Source organism: Lathamus discolor, chromosome 5 (genome assembly GCF_037157495.1).
Source record: "Lathamus discolor isolate bLatDis1 chromosome 5, bLatDis1.hap1, whole genome shotgun sequence".
In the NCBI taxonomy this organism is placed as follows: domain Eukaryota; kingdom Metazoa; phylum Chordata; class Aves; order Psittaciformes; family Psittacidae; genus Lathamus; species Lathamus discolor.
Window position 1 is genome coordinate 34,712,555 of NC_088888.1, and position 18,735 is coordinate 34,731,289.

Sequence of the window (18,735 nt, forward strand, 5' to 3'; positions counted from 1 at the left end):
GAATGACAAGGTAACTCTGTGCTTGTAGGGAGGTGGAAAACCAAAGATCCGTAATTTTTTCCAGATTTTCTTACGCTACTAGTAAAACACCCTGGTATATGGAGATGCAATCCCCTCACCTACCTATCCTCCTCCCACCCCTCAACTCTCTCTTAGTTCCTAGCAGAGCAGCTGGTAGTGAAGGACCTTGGGCTGCAGAGCAGAGACATACATTATTTGTGGGATGACACTGCACAGGTTTTGGGCATGTCTCAGCCAATACCCACACTACCCCATTTAGCCTGGTTGTAGAGGTGTAGGTGTCCCTAGAGCCAAACCCTGAAGGATTAGGTGGACAAAGTTTAAAACATCTCTTCCACTAGAGACACGCAGCCCTTACGTACCTGCATATGCCATGTTGCACTTCTTCAGTACTGTGATAAACTACTTCTTTCCGTAGCTGCCTCCCTGAAGAAAACTACCAAACAGGTTTCTGATTGCTAAGATTTAATATCCAACTCAGAGGTGGCTTTGCATAGGTTTTGTATTTTCAGTAAAGCTCGGGGATGCATTGTGACTTGCAACAGGATCTGGAAATGACTGACTGACTGATTATCTATCTATCTATCTATCTATCTATCTATCTATCTATCTATCTATCTATCTATCTGTCCAGAGCTACCAGTATTAACTGGTGTTAATAAAACTGCATAATATTTAAATATATAGAAAGCCCAAGAGCATGAGGTGCGATTTCGATAAAAACACACATTTCAAAGTCATACAAATGACCATCAAAGATTGATTTCTTGTTACTCTCTCAGCTGGCTGCTGTCAGGCGAAGAACTGAGCAATTCCATTTTTTAATGCCATGTAAATTATACTTCTGTGTTGTGATACATCAATTAAGTTCTTTGAATAAATTAATCAGAAAATTCTGTAAGGATGCTTTTTTGCTTTCTAAAAGGAAAAAATAATAAACCCAAACACAAACCCAGGCTTTGTGTTTATCTGGTGGTTTGTTTTCCTCTGGAGTTAATTCATGGGTTGACATCTCCATGCATATATATTCACACATGTAAATAAGGACTGAAAAGCTTCACATTCTGTGTGAAAGGCCTCAAAACACTTCTCATAATTTAACTTAATAGATGTTAGAAACATGCCAACTAAATAAAGTGCCTTACACACATTTAGATGAAGCATCACTTTTGCAGCTGACTGACTACTGCTCCATTATTTCTACTAATTACATATTTATCTGCCTTAAGGAGCAGTTTTACTATTGATTCAACTAGAAACAGCTTGCACAAAGCCAAAAATAAAGCAGCATTATGAAGTCAGACTTTTACATGCAAATACAGGACCCAGTTAGCAGGGTCTAAAGCAGCAGAGTCATGTAACTTCACAAAGAGCTGTACCACCTCATCACAAACAATGGAAATTGTTTCATCTCAGGTTTTAACATGAAAGTAGACAAGTCGGATAAATCAGATGAGCTTATGAACATGTCCTCTGCTTAATGTAAAGACATCAGTGATACAGAAATGAAGAGTCAGATTCACAAATGCTGAGCATCATCAAAGCTCTCATCATGGCATGAAGAGCTTGGGTCCTTTGTAAGGGAGCAACACTGTGTTTCGAACAGGACCTAATTTCTCAAAACCTAATAGACTCTTCTCTCTGCTTTAGTACACACAGACTGAGCTGGGATCAAACCTTGGTTATGTCTGAGTTTTGCTGTACATGACCTACGTTAAAACATTCTAAAAGCCAACACCCTTCTCACCTAAACCTTGATTGCTGCATCAAACTTCAATCCTGATTTTTAATTTAAACCCTACATTTTATTTATTTAAATTAAATCACGATTTGTAATGCTTACAGTTTCTTAGGAGTGGCTCTGGCTATCTGAGGAAGTGAGTGCAACCTGTTGCACTGGACTGTGAGATGCTGGTTTTGCTCAGCCATCTCCAGGTGTAATGTGATTTTATTAACCAGTAAATGGCACATCCTATCCCCTCTATCCACCAAACAGCCCACAAAACAAAACAAGAAAATTGAAAACTGGAAGCATCATCAAATGCCATGGATCAAAATCTCATCCGGCATAAACCAGAACACTGATGCTGAAAGTCTATGGAGCTGCACTGATTCATGCAAACAATAATAGCCTAGATGCTGAACTGCTGCAATGGCATACCCATTCTCAAAACTGAAGGCCCATAAAGGAACATAACAGCCAGGTCAGGCAGCAAAAGACAAGGTCTTGCTGGTGATAAGAGAGCGGGAGGCTACCATACAGGCTGGTTTCTTTCTTCCTTTCTTCCTCCCTCCCTTTCTTCCTTTCTTTCTCTCTTCCTTATTAACTTATGTGTTTAGAGATTTTGACATCTAGCATATGAAAGGTAGGCATGTGATTACTCTATACAAAGGGAAAAAAAATACATATTGTATAGAGGTGCTGAAAGTATATACATGCATGCATGAGTAAATGTTATGTATTTTCAAGGGAACACAGGAGTGTTTCTTTTGGAATAATGAACAGAGCAGTAGTTGATGGGGGGTGACAGAAAAGTCTCCCCACCCCCTTGCAAAACCAAGCATCGTCTGTACTCATTCTGTTAAATAATAAGAATTAATGCTTTTAAACAATGTGTGCTTGAAGAAAAAGGACGGATGGATTGAGGGGGGGAGGTTTGTAAATATTGCCCACAAATCGTTCAGCACTTCTTTCACAGTGCAGTATTAAAGCCAGACTAAATTAGCAGTCCACTTCCCCCGCTCTCCTTCCCACTCAAGTCATGTCTGTTTACCCTCTATAATGACAAAACGTAGACAACTGTCTGCTAGGACTGCGGTGACATTGGCACACACATACCAGACTAGCAGAATGTTGTGGGAAACAGAGATTGAAGCATCTTGATATACGAGAAACAATTATCATGGGAATTGTTGTTTCTCAATGCAACAGCTATAATAAATAGTTGCCATATGCTAAGCACAGATGCCTCCTTGAAAAGCAGCCCTGTGATGGCACAGCCCATGTTCTGTAGAGTCTGGGGCTTTGATGAAATGATCGGCTCTTGCAAGCAGAACTGCTGCCCCAAGGAAAGGTATCTCAGGCCACTGAAGAGCTCAGAGGGAAAAAAATAAGGCTCTGTAACAGCTTTGCATTTTGCTGGTGGGTTTTGCAGGGGAATCTGAAGCCGATCACTTCAATCAGGTGAGAGAAACTGGGATGCCTCTTGGTAGCATGGATTTCACCTCTGCTTGGTTCTCAGAAAACAGATAAATAGAGAGGCACAGAGAACCTTTTTGGTAAGAAGTACTAGTCGCCTGCATTATGCACGTATCAGAACTGCAAGAGGATTTGGTGCACTGCAGGGGTCTCAGGCTTTGTTTGATTTCAGGAGTTTGGGTGGAACACTTCATATATGCGCACACACACACATATGAATGCATCTTCATCTGTATATCACAAGATTGTTCTGTCAATCTAGATAGGAAAAAGTGTTTTGTAGCAGTGGAAGATAAAGAAGGAAGCAGAAGGTTCTTCCACTTACTCAGTAACACATCACAGGAGGCTTGTGCTTTTCAACACAGAAAGCAAAACAAACCAAAAACCTAACAGGTCAAAATAAACCAGGCAGACCGACTCACACAGCATCCTGCTGAGGCTGGCAGGACCACTCTTGGTTTTGCGTATGTCTAGATTCCAGTTTCTTTAGAACCCTATCTTCCTTGCATTCAGAAAACCCTACAGGCCCATCTCCAGCCTTTCCTCAAGGCAAGGGCTACATTGTCAAAATGCCTAAAAAGGCAGCAAGAGCCCAAACCCTAGACCATTAAATGCACCTACCTACCAGATTTCAGTGAGAGTTAGAAGGGCAGGTTCTTTGGGCGCAGGGGGAGTAAGAAAATCAATTTTCATCTGTATCATTCGGCATCAAAAGCTTCTTAAAAGATGCCTGCTTCCGTATTCTTGCAGGCTTTGCAGCACTCGGCAGTCTCAGCCTTTGCACTATGCTACAAGCAACTATTAAAAATTTCTACTTCTTCACTTGTACTAAAACGGGATCACAGTCTCAATCTGTGCATCCAGGTGTTATTGTAACAGAAACATCTATTTAACACTCAGGTCTTCACTGCAAGCGTGCATGAGAACTGACACCCCAGCAGGCTCTGCTAAGTGAGAAAACCGGATTAAAATCTAAACTGCCAACCATCTCTCTGTGTGTGTCACTTTAAGAACATGGCAGGGCATATATTTGGAAAGCCAGCTGTAAGCCCCTTAGATAGGCTTTGGAAAAAGCCAACCCATCATGCACAGCAGATGCTGGCTTCATAAATGTCACAGAAGGCAATGATGTAACCTGCTGTACTGTTTGGCTGACATAATTTATGTGTGCTATCATACGGAATGCTGATAGTTTTAAACATAATTCCTTTAAAAGTGCTAACTGAATCAATAAACCTGTTACAGAGATCTTGGCTAGCTTTTGATTTCTGATATGATTAACATATGACAGTGATTAACAGCTAGGAAAGATTTCCAATAACTCTTCAAACTTTTCATTCATACAGTCCCTTTTAATCAGAAACTCTTTTATCTGAATTCAGTTGCGTGCTTTGTTAGAAACTGTAACATCAACAATACCAGGAACTTCCTTATTATTATCCTATTTATGCCAAGGATTCTGATTGCTACCCCCCACTCCCATCCCAAATTTAAAGGAAAATGGAAAACTGTTAAGGAAAATTAAACCCTGCCGAGTGGTTGCTATGCATTTTGAATAGCCCTTTTGTGCATGTATTATACATACATACATACTACATGAACCCTTTATTGGCTAAATTTGTATCTCGTGTATGTTTATTAAACAGCCAAAAGAAAAAAGAAGCCACTGTTAAGAGGCTGCCTGTTTTCAGCTCTTGCTGCATTTACAGCAACACTTCCAAGATAGCTGAATAAAGGACAAATGCTCAAGTGTTAAAGAATCCTTTTTTAGCATATGGGACTTTACAGCTTCACACTTGGAGTTCTCAGAAGTGCTCCTGTTTCCAGGATCTTTGGGGGCTCTCACTGAAACCTTTGAAACTATCTTTCTTTAAATGTGACCCATTGGTCATTGAAAAATAAAACACAGGAGTTTTCTGACCAGCCTTACTATTAGTATATTAAAGATACTGTACGACATTGACAATATCAATAGACGAGCTATTTTAACTCTGAATTCCACAGTACCACTTTACCCAAGGGAAATATAGACTCGGACCCCACTGTTGTACCTGGCTGATGATAGAGCAGCCTTTTCAGTGTCTCAGAGCTGAAGAGAAGGAATGAAATTCAGTACTGGCACTACAGCCTACTTTAGTTTAGACCTACGACTGGAGGCCATTTACAGTCCTTAAACTTCTCCTCACAACATTTGTACTGAATTCAAGGGAAGCACCAGGAGGAGTAAGGACCCCTTTGAATTCAGTCTGTAGGTAACACCATGCAAAACTAACTCATTTCAGCGGCGAGTTGGTGTGGCACAAGGAAGCAATTCAGTCTAACAACAATTTAGGTCAGTACATACAGGAAAGAGCTGAAACCTCATGAGGAAGACAGAGAAGTGAAGTCCAGTTACTCTGAACTGGAATTCAGCTGCAATGTGCAAGTTGGCATTTGGCAGAGGTGAAAAGTACCAGGAGACATTCAGTAAGAAGAGTCAGAACCCTGGCTTTACAGTGTTTTTGAAGGAGAAGTTCAGGCACATCAAACAGTATCGGTGATGGACCTGAGCTGTGTTCACAGAAGGCAGGAAGCTTTCCTCCTCTTTTAGTCCATGCTCATTAAAGGAGGGTAATTTCCTTCTGCATCCTCTGGATGAGAAGGCTTGTTCTGGAGATATTTGCAAGTGAAAAATCTGACACTCTGGTGAAGGGAAGGGTTAGAAAACCAGTAGCTGATGAAGTTAATGACAAGAAGAATAGGCTCCTGAACGTTAAGTTATGGTGTGTTTAAAAGGAGTGACACAGAATGGATCAAACTGAGCAGAATGCATTCATCTCTTGAGTTACACATTTTGCCAACCCCTTTTACCAGGAACCCTGCCCCAACCTCCCCATATAGTTCCTGCCAGATGAACATACTGCTGAACTACGAATACACCAATACTGAAGAGCCAAAAAAAGACAAGTGTAAAATTACCAGGGATGTTACCCTCCACAGTTGCCATAGTGCTACCCTACAGCCAAACAATTTTGACATTCGTTCCACCATCTGCAAGCACCTCAGACTGATTATTTCGGGTGTAGTAACACCTATACTTTCTTGTGGCAGATTTAAGATCTTCAATTGTTGCACACCTTACAGCAGCAGTTATCTCACAAGACTTCTCTGAACGGGGCTTATCACAGCCATCCACAAGCAACAACGTGACCTCCAGCTCATGTCTCTCACTTGGCTTGCAGGGCCCAAGAGGAGGATGGTGGCTGTTTCTGACTCTCCCTTTCTTTCACCTCTTCTGGCCCAGTGACTAACTTCTGATGGCCCGTGCAGCCTCGGGGAAGCACAGCTCAGGCTGCTGGGCCAGCGGCTACTGTTAAGCTCTGCTTTCTGACATGTCTAATTCAGGACAGTCTCTTAAGCTTGTGACTGCAGTGTCAAGAGTTCCTGTAGAGGGATCTTCACCTAATCTCCTCTGGCACAGACTTAAGTGCCCTGTTTTCCCTTTTACTCTTGCTCGGGCTTTGTACTTTTTGGTTTGCATGCTGGCATTCACTTACTGAGGCTCTGGAGGTAACTTCAAATATCTTTTCTCCAGGGAGAAATTCCTCCTATTTTCCTCAGCTCTGCTTTGCTTAGACTGAGTAGTTGCCTTGGCTAAGCACCTTAATTGTCCTGCTCAAAGACAGATATGCTACCTGTGTTTGACTTTCATTTTCCAAGGCACAGGAAAATAAAAAAAAGGGCAAGAATAACTAATGGTTTCAACACATGTTGCATCTTTTAAGTAGGACAGAACCTCACGTTTGAAGAGCTATGTCCATGTTCATTGTACCTCACTACATTTTCAAATTATATAAGGTGTTAGAAAAAGTGACCTTCACATCAGATTCCTAAATGCACACATCAGCAGATAAGAAAGTGCCCAAAGCATCAGGATTCACAACTGCAATGAGCTCACTAGGAGCTGATGGAATGTTACTGCAAGGAGATAAGAGTCTGATGTTCAACAACCATTTTAAGCCAAGTTTACTGAAAAAAGAAGGTTGGTTTAATAATTTTCTGCACACTTGCCTCTCTTCATATATACTCAGCCTTCTTAATGGCCTTTGAGTTAACTAGTCAGTTTCTACCAAGTTCAATGGAGGTTGAAAGTACACTCCAAGACATTAAATTCCTGCAAGTCGCATGAAAAAGGACACCTGGCCTGAGGAAGGTGTTTCTGCTTATCCCCTTTTTGAAGACAAGTCTTTAGCAGAAGCTAAACCTTACTGGGTGTAAGGAATCATATGGGAAACATTACGACATTTCAGTCATGGCGAAAATCCTCTACTAGAGCCAACATGTTATTAAACACCAGAGTATACAAACACAAAGCAGAAATCCTGCAGAGATCACACTCCCCTTGTTCCTCTACTTTTGCCATGGAACTTCTCATCTTCCATTTTTAACAAGTTTTCCTAGGCAGATGATTCTCAGGTTTCCCTGTCTTGGTCATTATGGGCCATTTAAAGCATACAAATCAGAGGAAAAAATACAAAGCATTATAAAGGCAGTCAATCTACCTTATTAATCAGATTACTTAGTCTGTTACCACTTGAACGTTTGTCTGCTCCTTCCTTTTACCATCTAAACGCAGAATATCAAAGAAAGGTGAGTGGGAGAACTGTACTAGCAGTGTTCTTCACGGGCAATTGCTTTCTGAGGGTAATACTGATTTCATTTATGGCACTATCAAATACTGCTGGCTAGGACTGCTGGAGGCATTTGCAGCCACACGAAGTTTAGCCAAATATATTGTTTTGCTACGGATGAGATGCTTCCCAGGAACATATCCATTTCAACAATTTTCTGGTCCAGATCCATTTAGTCACTTCTTATTACAGAGAGAGTGGAGAATGAACTAAAAGGTTTGAGTTTTCAAGGCTATATATGTGAAAATCCTGTAACAAGGGAGTTGTCCATCTGGTTCTGAAGGAAAACCAGAAAAATAATAGTAATATCAGAATTTATGCGAGTTAATAACACAAAGCAATGAAAGAAAGCAAATTGTTCTGAGAGGAACCCATCTTTGTATTATTTTGCTGTTGCATCTTACAGAGTTGAATTCTGCTAAAATTTCACACCCTCTGCTTCATAAGAGAAAGTCAGGGATAGTTTAAAGAATATCTGTATTCCTCCTCTTATTACTGTTTAAGTGTTCACTGGGGTAGAAATACAGCACTTTTAATCAATGACTCTGTGTAGTTAAGTGGTATCATTTGAAGGGCCAAAGTCTGAGTTAGGATGGATTTATCTGCATGCATCGTCGGACTTTTCATTATCTCTATGGTTTGTCTGTTGTTACAGAACTTATCTATGTGGTTTAGCAGTTTGATGACAAATTACTACTGTCAATCTGGTTAGCTTTTCCAAGATGGTCACCAAATAAATGAAAACTGAATGCCACGATATCAGTTTTCATTAAACATATGCTCATTCTGTTAATGTTTATACAATGGTGAACTTTGCTGCTGTCTCCAATACATGTATCTTCTATTGCAGGTTTAAAATATTAGTGTCAGATCAATGAAAGTAAGCAGTGAAGACAGGAGGAGTGAACATCTTTGAACCAACACAGAAAACGCACACTCTTCACACAATTTTGGAAGATCAAGCTCTAATATAAAGCCACATCAGAGCATACATTTGCAAATACTCTTCTGAAAGCTGCCTAAATTTGCCATCAGATTCTGTTTCAGGATATTAACAAAAGCCTGAACAAAACCGAAGCATCACAAATTCAGGATTATGAGAAGCATGAATAACCATGGCCAAAAATAGGTCTTTTAGGATGTCATTGGGTCAAAGGAGTAAGGTGACAATGGCTGAGTTAGTAACTTCTAGGAAAACAAAGAAACAGAATCCAAGGAGTACAAACATGTCTTCCACCAGAAAAAAACCCAAAACCTAAAAAAATCCAACCCTCCAATCACCGCCCTCCTCCCAAATACTTGAAAAGACAAAGAACTAGTAACTGCCTGTAAAATGTAATACACCACGTGCTGATGCACAAGTAAGGAGTATTGCAAAGAAAGTCAGAAACCAGGAGCCTTGCCATTTATTCAATAGAGAAACTGTGGCTGCAAGAGTTGATTAATCACTGGTGGTGTCGTTATTTGTACTTTAAAGTAAAGGCAGCCAAAATAACAGCACTGAACACCAGATGGACAATCCAAATTCTGAATATTCTGCAGGAAAGTAACCCTTTGCATGCCAAGCGATCTCTGTATTTGTCATAAATTGTCTTTGTTAATCTAGATACAATAGGAACTTTTACCTCAAAGAAGAGTGATTCTATCAAAAAAAGAGAAAAAATGCAAACCAATAAATAGTATTTCAACTAAGAAACAAAACCTTTGGAGCCCGAAAGACCAGGTTTGAAGGAGACACTAGGTACCTATCAGCCAGGGTGACAAAGGGAAAACAGATCACATATCCAGACAACTTGTTGATGGATATGCTTGCCAAAGATAATTTAGTGCTGAACACAGAGCTGAAAGCAACCAAGTAAAAAAATCAATAGGCATCCAAGTGGTGTTGTGTAGAACAGTCTTACAGAGGACAACAGACATCAAAGTATGCAGCGAGAGTGAGCTGTGGCCTTTTCAGTGCTCAGAACTGAATTAAGTCAAATGCACATGGTTTCTTCATACAATGCTAACAGGATAGAAGGAAGACTTAAGCCCATCAGCAAGAACAGAGCAACGGATAAACCTCTTTGACTAAGACTTAGTTTATTGAGTCAGATGGGAAAAAAAAACGATCCACCAAAGCCCCCCTGAAACCATCACTATCCCATCTGTCTGTGTTATTAACAAAGACTTGTCCGAAGGCTGAGTGGTGTTAACAAGGCATCTCTGCTCATTTGAACCATACGAAGGTGCAGAAAGTCATAAAGTTAATACATTGTTAAACATTTACCAGACAATAACAACAAAAGGTAGCGAGAAATCCAAGAGGATCCACTACCAGCATTTATTTCAAGGACACAACTGCAGGCCACGAAGTACAAATAAAAGACAAATTTTTCTCTTGTCCCATCAGCCAGCCAAACCTCACCAAATTCATGCTTAAAAGATGGGGGGAGGGAGGTGTAAATCACAAAGGTAAAGTACATCACATCTCTATTCAACTGTGATCCTCTCCTTCTTCCTAGCAAGAGATAGCCACCATGAAACAGGACTTCTCAAAGTACCGTTAAAGAAGGAAAATGTGTGTTGTACTGCATGCTCTAACAATGGGTGAAATCCAGCAGTAATATAGATCTTTGCTAATGCATGAGAAAGTCAGAAAACAGACACAAAACATCACTCACTGACAGTAATATAATAGCATGCTCCCCCGGGACTGACACATGCAGAGTACTGATTGGCCTGCATGTCTTTTTGGGATGCAATGCTGTTAGTGTATTTTGCAGACAAAGGAAAACTGGGAGCCTTAGAACTCATGCAAAGAAAATGCCATTATCAATATAACTTTTCAGTGTTTGGACAACCCTGGGAGCTTTCATCAGGCTTCTTTCAGAAATTACAAGAATTCACATGCCATCTGTTTGTCCCTAAAAGTGCAACAACTGATGCCATTATCAACCCTTCTCTGCCAAAAGGGATGAAATCAACTCCAGCCAGCTTCCCCCATGCAAAGATTGCTTATTCCAGCATGAACTGCATGCAAACTATTAAGCAGGAATTTGGAGATGATTCCTGCAATGTAGACCCACTCTGCTGGATCCAACAAGTTATGGCTGGACAACTGATGCCAAAGGGAATTTGGACATCCAGTGGATGCCTGAATCATCACCACCCAAAATTGTCTTGAAGCTTATGAATTACAGATGTGCAATGTCCATTCCTGCCAAATTGATGAATGCTTATGCATTAGTAATGGATTTAAATACACAAAGATGTGTAAGTTCCAAGCCATACCAGCTACATCACTGACAGTGAAGAGTTTGCAAGATCCCTTCAGTGAAGATTAGGCATAGAAAGATGAAAAAAAAGAATAATCATGTTATACAAGACCTGTGAAGTAAGTATCTGACATGCTTCCACAGGAGGGAAGTATCATGTTGTTTAATGATGGTGTAACTTATGAGTTCCATACTTGTGTTCAGAGTCTCTTTTTTACCTACAAACTGTGTACTTAGATAAGTGAGGGTCGTCATCAGAAACATGCTTAGCAGCACTGAACTACCCCACTGAGAAAACCATTACATCCAAAGTTTAGAGGCAGCAACACCGGCAAGGAGCTTCATAAGCATTTTGACCACAGGAACCATCAGCGAGAGGAATGCCTGACCTTGGCTTACTGGCTCTTGGCTGGACAAAGACACCCACTTATATTTTGTAAAATCTCAAATGGCTTTTTTAGGCAGGTGATTCAGCTGCTAAAAATGGGAAAACTCTGTCCATTAAATAGGAAAATAGACTTCAATGGAGAATATAAGATAGTGCTAACACACAAAAAAGTGGTCCTGCTCCCTCTCTGCACCAGCTGCTCAGTTCCATCCTTGGTGGTACCACGGCCAGCCTACCAACACAAGGGAAAATGAATCCAGCTACATTCCTCCCTTTCCTCCCCAACTCCAACTGAATCTGCTCCCGTTTACCATCAGGCTAGGAAATGCATGGTGAAAGGAAGAGAATAGTACAAGGGTGAGAACAAGCACCCAGAAGCAAAGTGTGGAACTGCTGCTTTTATCAACACTGACAACTTCTGCCAGCTTAAAGAATTTGTCTGACTGGAACCCTGGAATCTTCTAAATAGCATCTCACTTCAGCTTATATATTACCACTCCATTATCTCGTCATCACTGCCTGAAGCTGGTCAAAACACTGCAAGGGAAGAGATTTTTGAGAAAGAGAGTTTCTTGTTCAAAAACTAAACTCAAGCCTTTTTTTTCAGGTGTAAAAAAAAGACCGGATATCTGAAGACTATTCCTGCGTGCTTAGATCCAGTGTGATCCTCACCTCAAAATTGCCCTTGACAAGCACTACTTCCCAATTAGCAAGCACCAAAAGTCTAGATCACAGAACACCCTACTGAGAAGATGACAGAAAAGACTGAAGTGGAAAACCCAGAGTAAACTTTGAAAAGCCAGAACAGAATAAATTGATCACACACAGAGACCAGCCCAGCTGACTTAGTTTCAGCACTCCTCTCCACAGAAGTGATAGCCATTACCCATTCCCCTCTTTTCCTGCATACCACACTCAGTTTGTTATCCAGGTCTGATAGTGTGCAAAACCTGTGCAGGTCTCTTCCTTCCATTGGGAAAAATAAGCGGTCTTCTTGCAGCTCTACATTACCCATTTCTGCTCACCAACAGTGTCAGCAGCAAGTGCCAGAATGAAAGCTTTAGGTCAGGATTTTGAAATTAAAGTTTTTCTGTCCATTTCCCTCCATCCCCAGGATGCTTTGATTTCTACACTGCTATGAAAAAACTCCATTCATTTGTCTTATCCTTTCATTTTATTCCTTTTGGCTCAACTTCTTAGGTTCAAATCACTCGTCATTAAAATGAATTGACTTTAGTCATTAAAATACTTTAAACACATTACACTAAATATTTTATTTTAAAAACTTACCATAATCTGCCATATTTTATCATGATTTAATATGCCTTTTAATATTGCATTTTTATGTAATCTAATATAAAAAGCACAAAGAAATTGACTTGACTGAAATGAGAATTTCGGCCTTACTGAAATAAAAATAATCAATCTGAAGGAACAAGAAGTGGCATATCTCTTCTATGACCAATATAAATACTTTTTCCACACTGGTACTGAAAATAAGCACCTGTAACACTCACTTCCTGCGTACTTCCCACCTCTAAAGACACTGAGTGTGGACCAGTGGTGGGTACCCCAGACCTGTGTTTGCCCACTCAGTGCTGCTGTTGCTCCTTTGGGCAAAGCACGCAGCCTGAAATGCTCTCCCTGAGCTGCAGCTTATGAGGAATAATCCTACTTAGACTATTTTTGTGAAATTGATTGTTGTGCCAGAACTTTTACATTCAGCGTCAGTCCTCTGGGATCTGCAAACTCGCTTCACCTGAATCCGAAGTTTCTTTGAGATCAGGGTTTTTTTTACATGTGAAACAAACTCAGGCTGATGCAAATAATGATGTTAACCTTCGCAGTGTTCAGGTGATGAAAAAGGACTCATTTCAATCGAGTGACTCAAACTACCTTTGGTGTAAAAGCTTCCTACCCCAAGCAGACTATAAGACTGCCTGAGCTCCTAGAGTCATTCCCTTTCCTTCGCACCCAGCTCCAGACATTTGCATCAATGCTGAAAATAATACCAGAAACAACAAGAAATTCCTGCTCAAGGGAGGGATGGTGCATGTGGGAGGGAGGCAGGTAGCGCAGTTCCCTCCTTCTCCCCAGCAGATCCTCCCCTTGACGGGAGCACACACGGAAGGTTTTATGAAAGTGACATATGTCTAATTGGCTGAAAGGTAATATTCAAAGGCCCACCGCTCCTCTCTGAGCTCAGGGACTGCAGCTGGCAGAGTGTTAAATCAGTTAACAGTTGGGCCCATTTACTGCGCTGCACCACTGCTGCTGCTGCTGCTGTTACCGGGGCGGCTGCCCAGTTTGGCTCATTGAGCTCCACAGTCAATGGAGAAGGCATCTCTATTGTGCACCTCAAAGCATGCTCACAGCCCCTGAAAGAGAAACAGGCCCCAAACTACTGGGGCAGATCGTATGACAGGATTACTTGCTTGTTGTTCCTCTTTCTTTCTTTTTTTCTTCTTTAAAGGACTTCTATTGGACTACAGGAAGGAATTACGTGAGGGGGAGACCATATTACATAGTGACAGCTGGAAAACTGGGGATTGCAGACTAGTAACAGAGCTGGGTTCCTCCTGTGCCGGCTGGACACCTACCTAAGGCATCTTTTAATTAATTTGTGCAGAGGATGATCTTCAAAACCCAGGCAGTGCAGAGCAAATCCTCACACAACCAATGTTAGTGGCAGCCTGCCCCCCACACTGCGGTGAGGACAGGGTTTTTCACAAAGCACGCACAACAGCCCTGCTTTTGCAAACCTTAGAGCACGGCAGAACAAGCAACTATTTATTGATCTTACAAGTGATCCAGATTCAGGAAACGTGTTAAAGCTGTGATGAAGCAGAGCTCCAAATGCCTCACACTCCAACCACAGCAGATACCAGGTTGTTGGCTGGTAAAAATCAGTGTTTCTCTAACACTGTCAATAGACATCAACCCACTGAGGAGCTTCCCCGGCAGCCCAACAGGTCTTCAGCAACTTGTTCTGATACCCCTGTCTAAGCAACATCAAACAGGCAACTCATATCCAACCTTCTGTTTTTTACAAGCTGGGGCTACGTGTACCTATCTCAGAAGCCTGTATATGCGTTTGCAATGAAACACCTACAGTTTGCCTTCCAGTGCTGTAGACAGGCACAGCACTGGGGACTCCATCACCACTCAAGATGAGGGCAGTAACTGTCACATAGCTACCCATGAACAAAGGCATTACTATCTGGAATTTCACCATGACCCTTAATTGCTACACTCCCCTAGAAATGCGCAGACATTACAAACTTCTGGCAAAGTACATGCATGTGCCTCATCTCATCTTCTTAGTAGCATCTCAAAGCTTTGAAACTCTTTCATTTACCACTCCCACTGCTGCTCAAATACCATTCAGTAAAACCACATGACATGGTAATCTATCTTCACAGTCACATGCAGAAATCAGCGCAACCATTTCATCTAAGAACTGTACAAAACGTGCAGTCCTGTCCTGTGTAAAAATAGCACTCTCAGTTGGGAACTGCAAATCCTGATGGAGGCTGGGCAGATGGTGGCTCATGCTACCAGTTTTCCTTCATGTTTTTTGATTGAGGGAAAAGCAAGTTGTCAAATCTTAAAGCAAAGTGTTGAATTCTGCATTGTTTTGATTTAAAACGCACAGTAGTCCAGGCCTGTAAAGACAGCAAAACCCCCAAGCTCTATGACATTCTTGGAGGGAAGAAAAGATTGGCCCAGTTTTCTACATACTAGCACATTTGCACCATCCTGGCAACAAACAAGGACACCAAAGTGGTTTTAAAGGCAGACTGGCATCAGGCGAGTTGCTGCAAGAAAGGGTATAAATTTAGAGTGCTCAGGCTCCGTTGTGGTAATTGTGATAAACTGCAGATAAATGCTTTTATCATAACCACAATAAAGCCAAGGTAAGAGATCTGACTTGCCACTCGACAAAAGCACAGCACACTACCTGACACGTGCCACGGAAAAGGCCCAACACTCAGGCACACGCCACAAAACAGATGAGGCAATGTAAATCCCCACCCTTCTGGCCTTGTGGTTAATTTGTTCATGTACTCATCCCCAGGGTGAATAAAACCAGCCTGTTGTGCCAGAACATCCTGCAATACCAACATATGCTGAAGTTGTGTGTATGTTATTATTAACACCTAGGATTATGTCAGTATGCACCGTATCTCATCCAGCTCTACCACACACGCCATCCAGTATCTGAGCACACAGGATGATTGTACTATTCAGTCATTTCATTAAAACAATAATTGATGCATGGGGTGAAAACTAAATAGCCCTTTTTCTGAAGGGATTACAAATTAGCCTTATGAGAAGTTGGTACAGATATCAGACAGGATGCATCTAACACTACCAAGCATCCTAAAGGCCGCCACTGTTTACCCTACCTATTGTTGTTTTCACCAAAAAAGTTCATTTATCAGATGCTGCGTTATTCCCTTCACATGTAACATGGAAAGAACTACAGGACACTGTCTACTCAGCCCTCACGTCTGGTATGCAGCTCCTGTTGGCACCATGGCTGCGCTGGGGCTCTTGGTGTGTAACGAAGAGCAATATGGTCTAGTGATCTCAGCAGGCAAGGGCTGGGAGGTGGGCATGCCATGCTTCTTGTGCCAGCTCTCACACTTTGCTTCTCCCTCTTTAAAATGGGAATACCACCTGCCAGCCCCACAGGCTTGTCTTGATGATTGATTAATGTTTGTGAACATTTTTAAGAGAGCTGCAGAGCTCACCAGACAGAGCTGCAAAAGGGCTGCATGCAGGCAGTTTTATTAGCACTGCTAGAGCTTAGCATTGCATTCACTCCACAAATGGAGGCCTGCACCATAAAGGATGAGTTACATTTGGATTCAGTTATGTCTGAAAGATTTGTGTCTGTCAGGCACAACTACAACACACAGCAATTACAGAGTAAGTGACTCTTAACCAAGGGAAAAGTTGCCCATCTCTTGTGTTTTGCTTAGCTCCAAAAATCCCTCTGTAGCCTCACGTATCTTCAGGGCTATCGGTGTTTCTGCATGATGCCAGTCACAGTCTCATCACACAAACTTTCTAGTCCCCACCAGACGTGCTCCCTCAACCCTGGGCTCCCATCAGAAAACATGCCTGCCACTATGTCTGAGCCTGTGCTGCCAACAGTGTATCGCAGGCATGCTAACTCTGCAGCAGCCTTTCACATTGCCCTAAAACTTGTAACTTGAATTTTGCTCCCCCTGCAAGAGAGGGAAAAGGCAGGGCTGGGGTAACCCGTGCGACATCGGGGCTGCCATTCCAGAGCACAGATAAAAGTGAAACCTGAGCGGAAAATGTTTGCGGTGCCACTGGCAATCAAGGGCTGGGTTGTCCCAGCAACGGGAACACTTCATCAGCTCAGCTAACAGATGGTCAGTGAGCAACAGGCAGCATATGTTCCAATAAGCACTGACATCAGCACAGATGGAGGGTGGGCAGGAGGCTGGCCCTGAAACATAACCTGACATTTCCTTCTCATTTGGTGCTGCATTGTTATAACTCACACAGGAAGATTAGCAGGGAAAAGTGAATAGCATTAGGGAATCTGCTCAGGAACTGATTACTAACACTTCACTGCAGTTTTAGATTTTTACTTAACCAGAGTGCAACATTGTTAACAACATTCAGGGGCAGAAAAGGAAAATGCAGTAGGTTTTAACGATGGGGCTTTATTTTCATCACAGGCAGGTTTTCCCAAGAACACTAATTAACAGATTGCCACCTTCTAGGACTCTACATCTCCAGTTCCACTGATTTCTACAGCTTTTTCTTTTACTCCTTCCAGCCCTCCCCCAACAGAATGCACCCAAATACCCCACAGGATTAAATAAAGCCCTACAACACATTGTCACAAAGGGTATAACTTTCCTCAGCCCACAAATAAACTTTAATGGTTGCTACAAAAGACAGAAAGACAGCCACAGAAGGAAAAAAAAAGAGAAAATCAAGCATATATCCCTGCTGATAAGCATTCAATAAAAACAGGGAATCAAAGGAGACTATAGTCCTTGGAAATCAACAACAGATTGATCTGGGACACAGAGAATCAGTATGCAAACAGGTTACAGAAGTTGTATATTTATAGACTTGCACTGAGGATAATGGAAAAGCATGTGGGACGGCTCCAAAATGCCTCTTTGTGACAGACAGCGAGATGTCAAGTAGATGCATCCAAACAATGTAAGCATACAGCTGTATCACAGGCAAATATTAAAGAAATGCAACATGTGCAGCAACAACCTTCTGTTACCTCGTGAGATACCTTTAGAAGTCTTTTGCTCCGCTAATGCGTGGGAAAGTTTAGCAGGCACCTCCCTTCAATGCTAATGGGACTTATATGTACATCCATCTCTTGTGTCAGCAGAACAGACCCTCCAGCGAAGCCAGTCTACAGTCCTGGGGGACTGCCAAGCTGTTTTGGGAATGGCAAACCCTTCCATCTCTGTTCCCTGTGCCTTTCTTCGGATAGCGTGAATTTGATCAGAGATTTGCAGTCTGGATAATCCCCTGTGCACCCCCCCCTATTTATTCACAGAGTCTTTTCTCTGAAGCTTTACCCCAGATACTATGCAGTCCCATAGCCCATTGACATAAGGCTCTCCTGCCATTCTTCAAACTATAATCTTTCTGAGAGGGGAATGTCATCAACTGTCTTTTAGCAAAAAGCAGCACAGGGAGTCAATTGCCAATATTTTCAAAGCAGCTTCCGGTTTTGCACTCCTTGGTATCTGGCCTCAGCATTACAGAGTTATTAGGGGTAATATTGCACATATTTAGGGTCCACCCACTACAGCAATCGGTGCCTGAAGGAGCTCAGCTTCATAGAGACTTCTAAAGATGGCAGGCTGTGCTCCAGCAGATGACAATGAGTGTCACAAGATACCGTTATGTCTTGACCAAGATCACAGAGTTACTAAATGACAGGCCTAGGAAGGTGCAGGGGAATTAATCAGGTTTCCTAACTCTATCCCATACCCTACCAATTAGACAGAGCCCTCTTACAGAGGACCAAATCAGACACTCATTAACTGAAAACATGCATTCAATGAGAACTCCCTAACTAATGATGTATGTCAATGAGCAGATAGACAATCACAATCAAATTGCAGATTTCTGCCTGAGTATCAAAGCGCCCAAGGCATGCACTCCTGTTAACTTCTACAG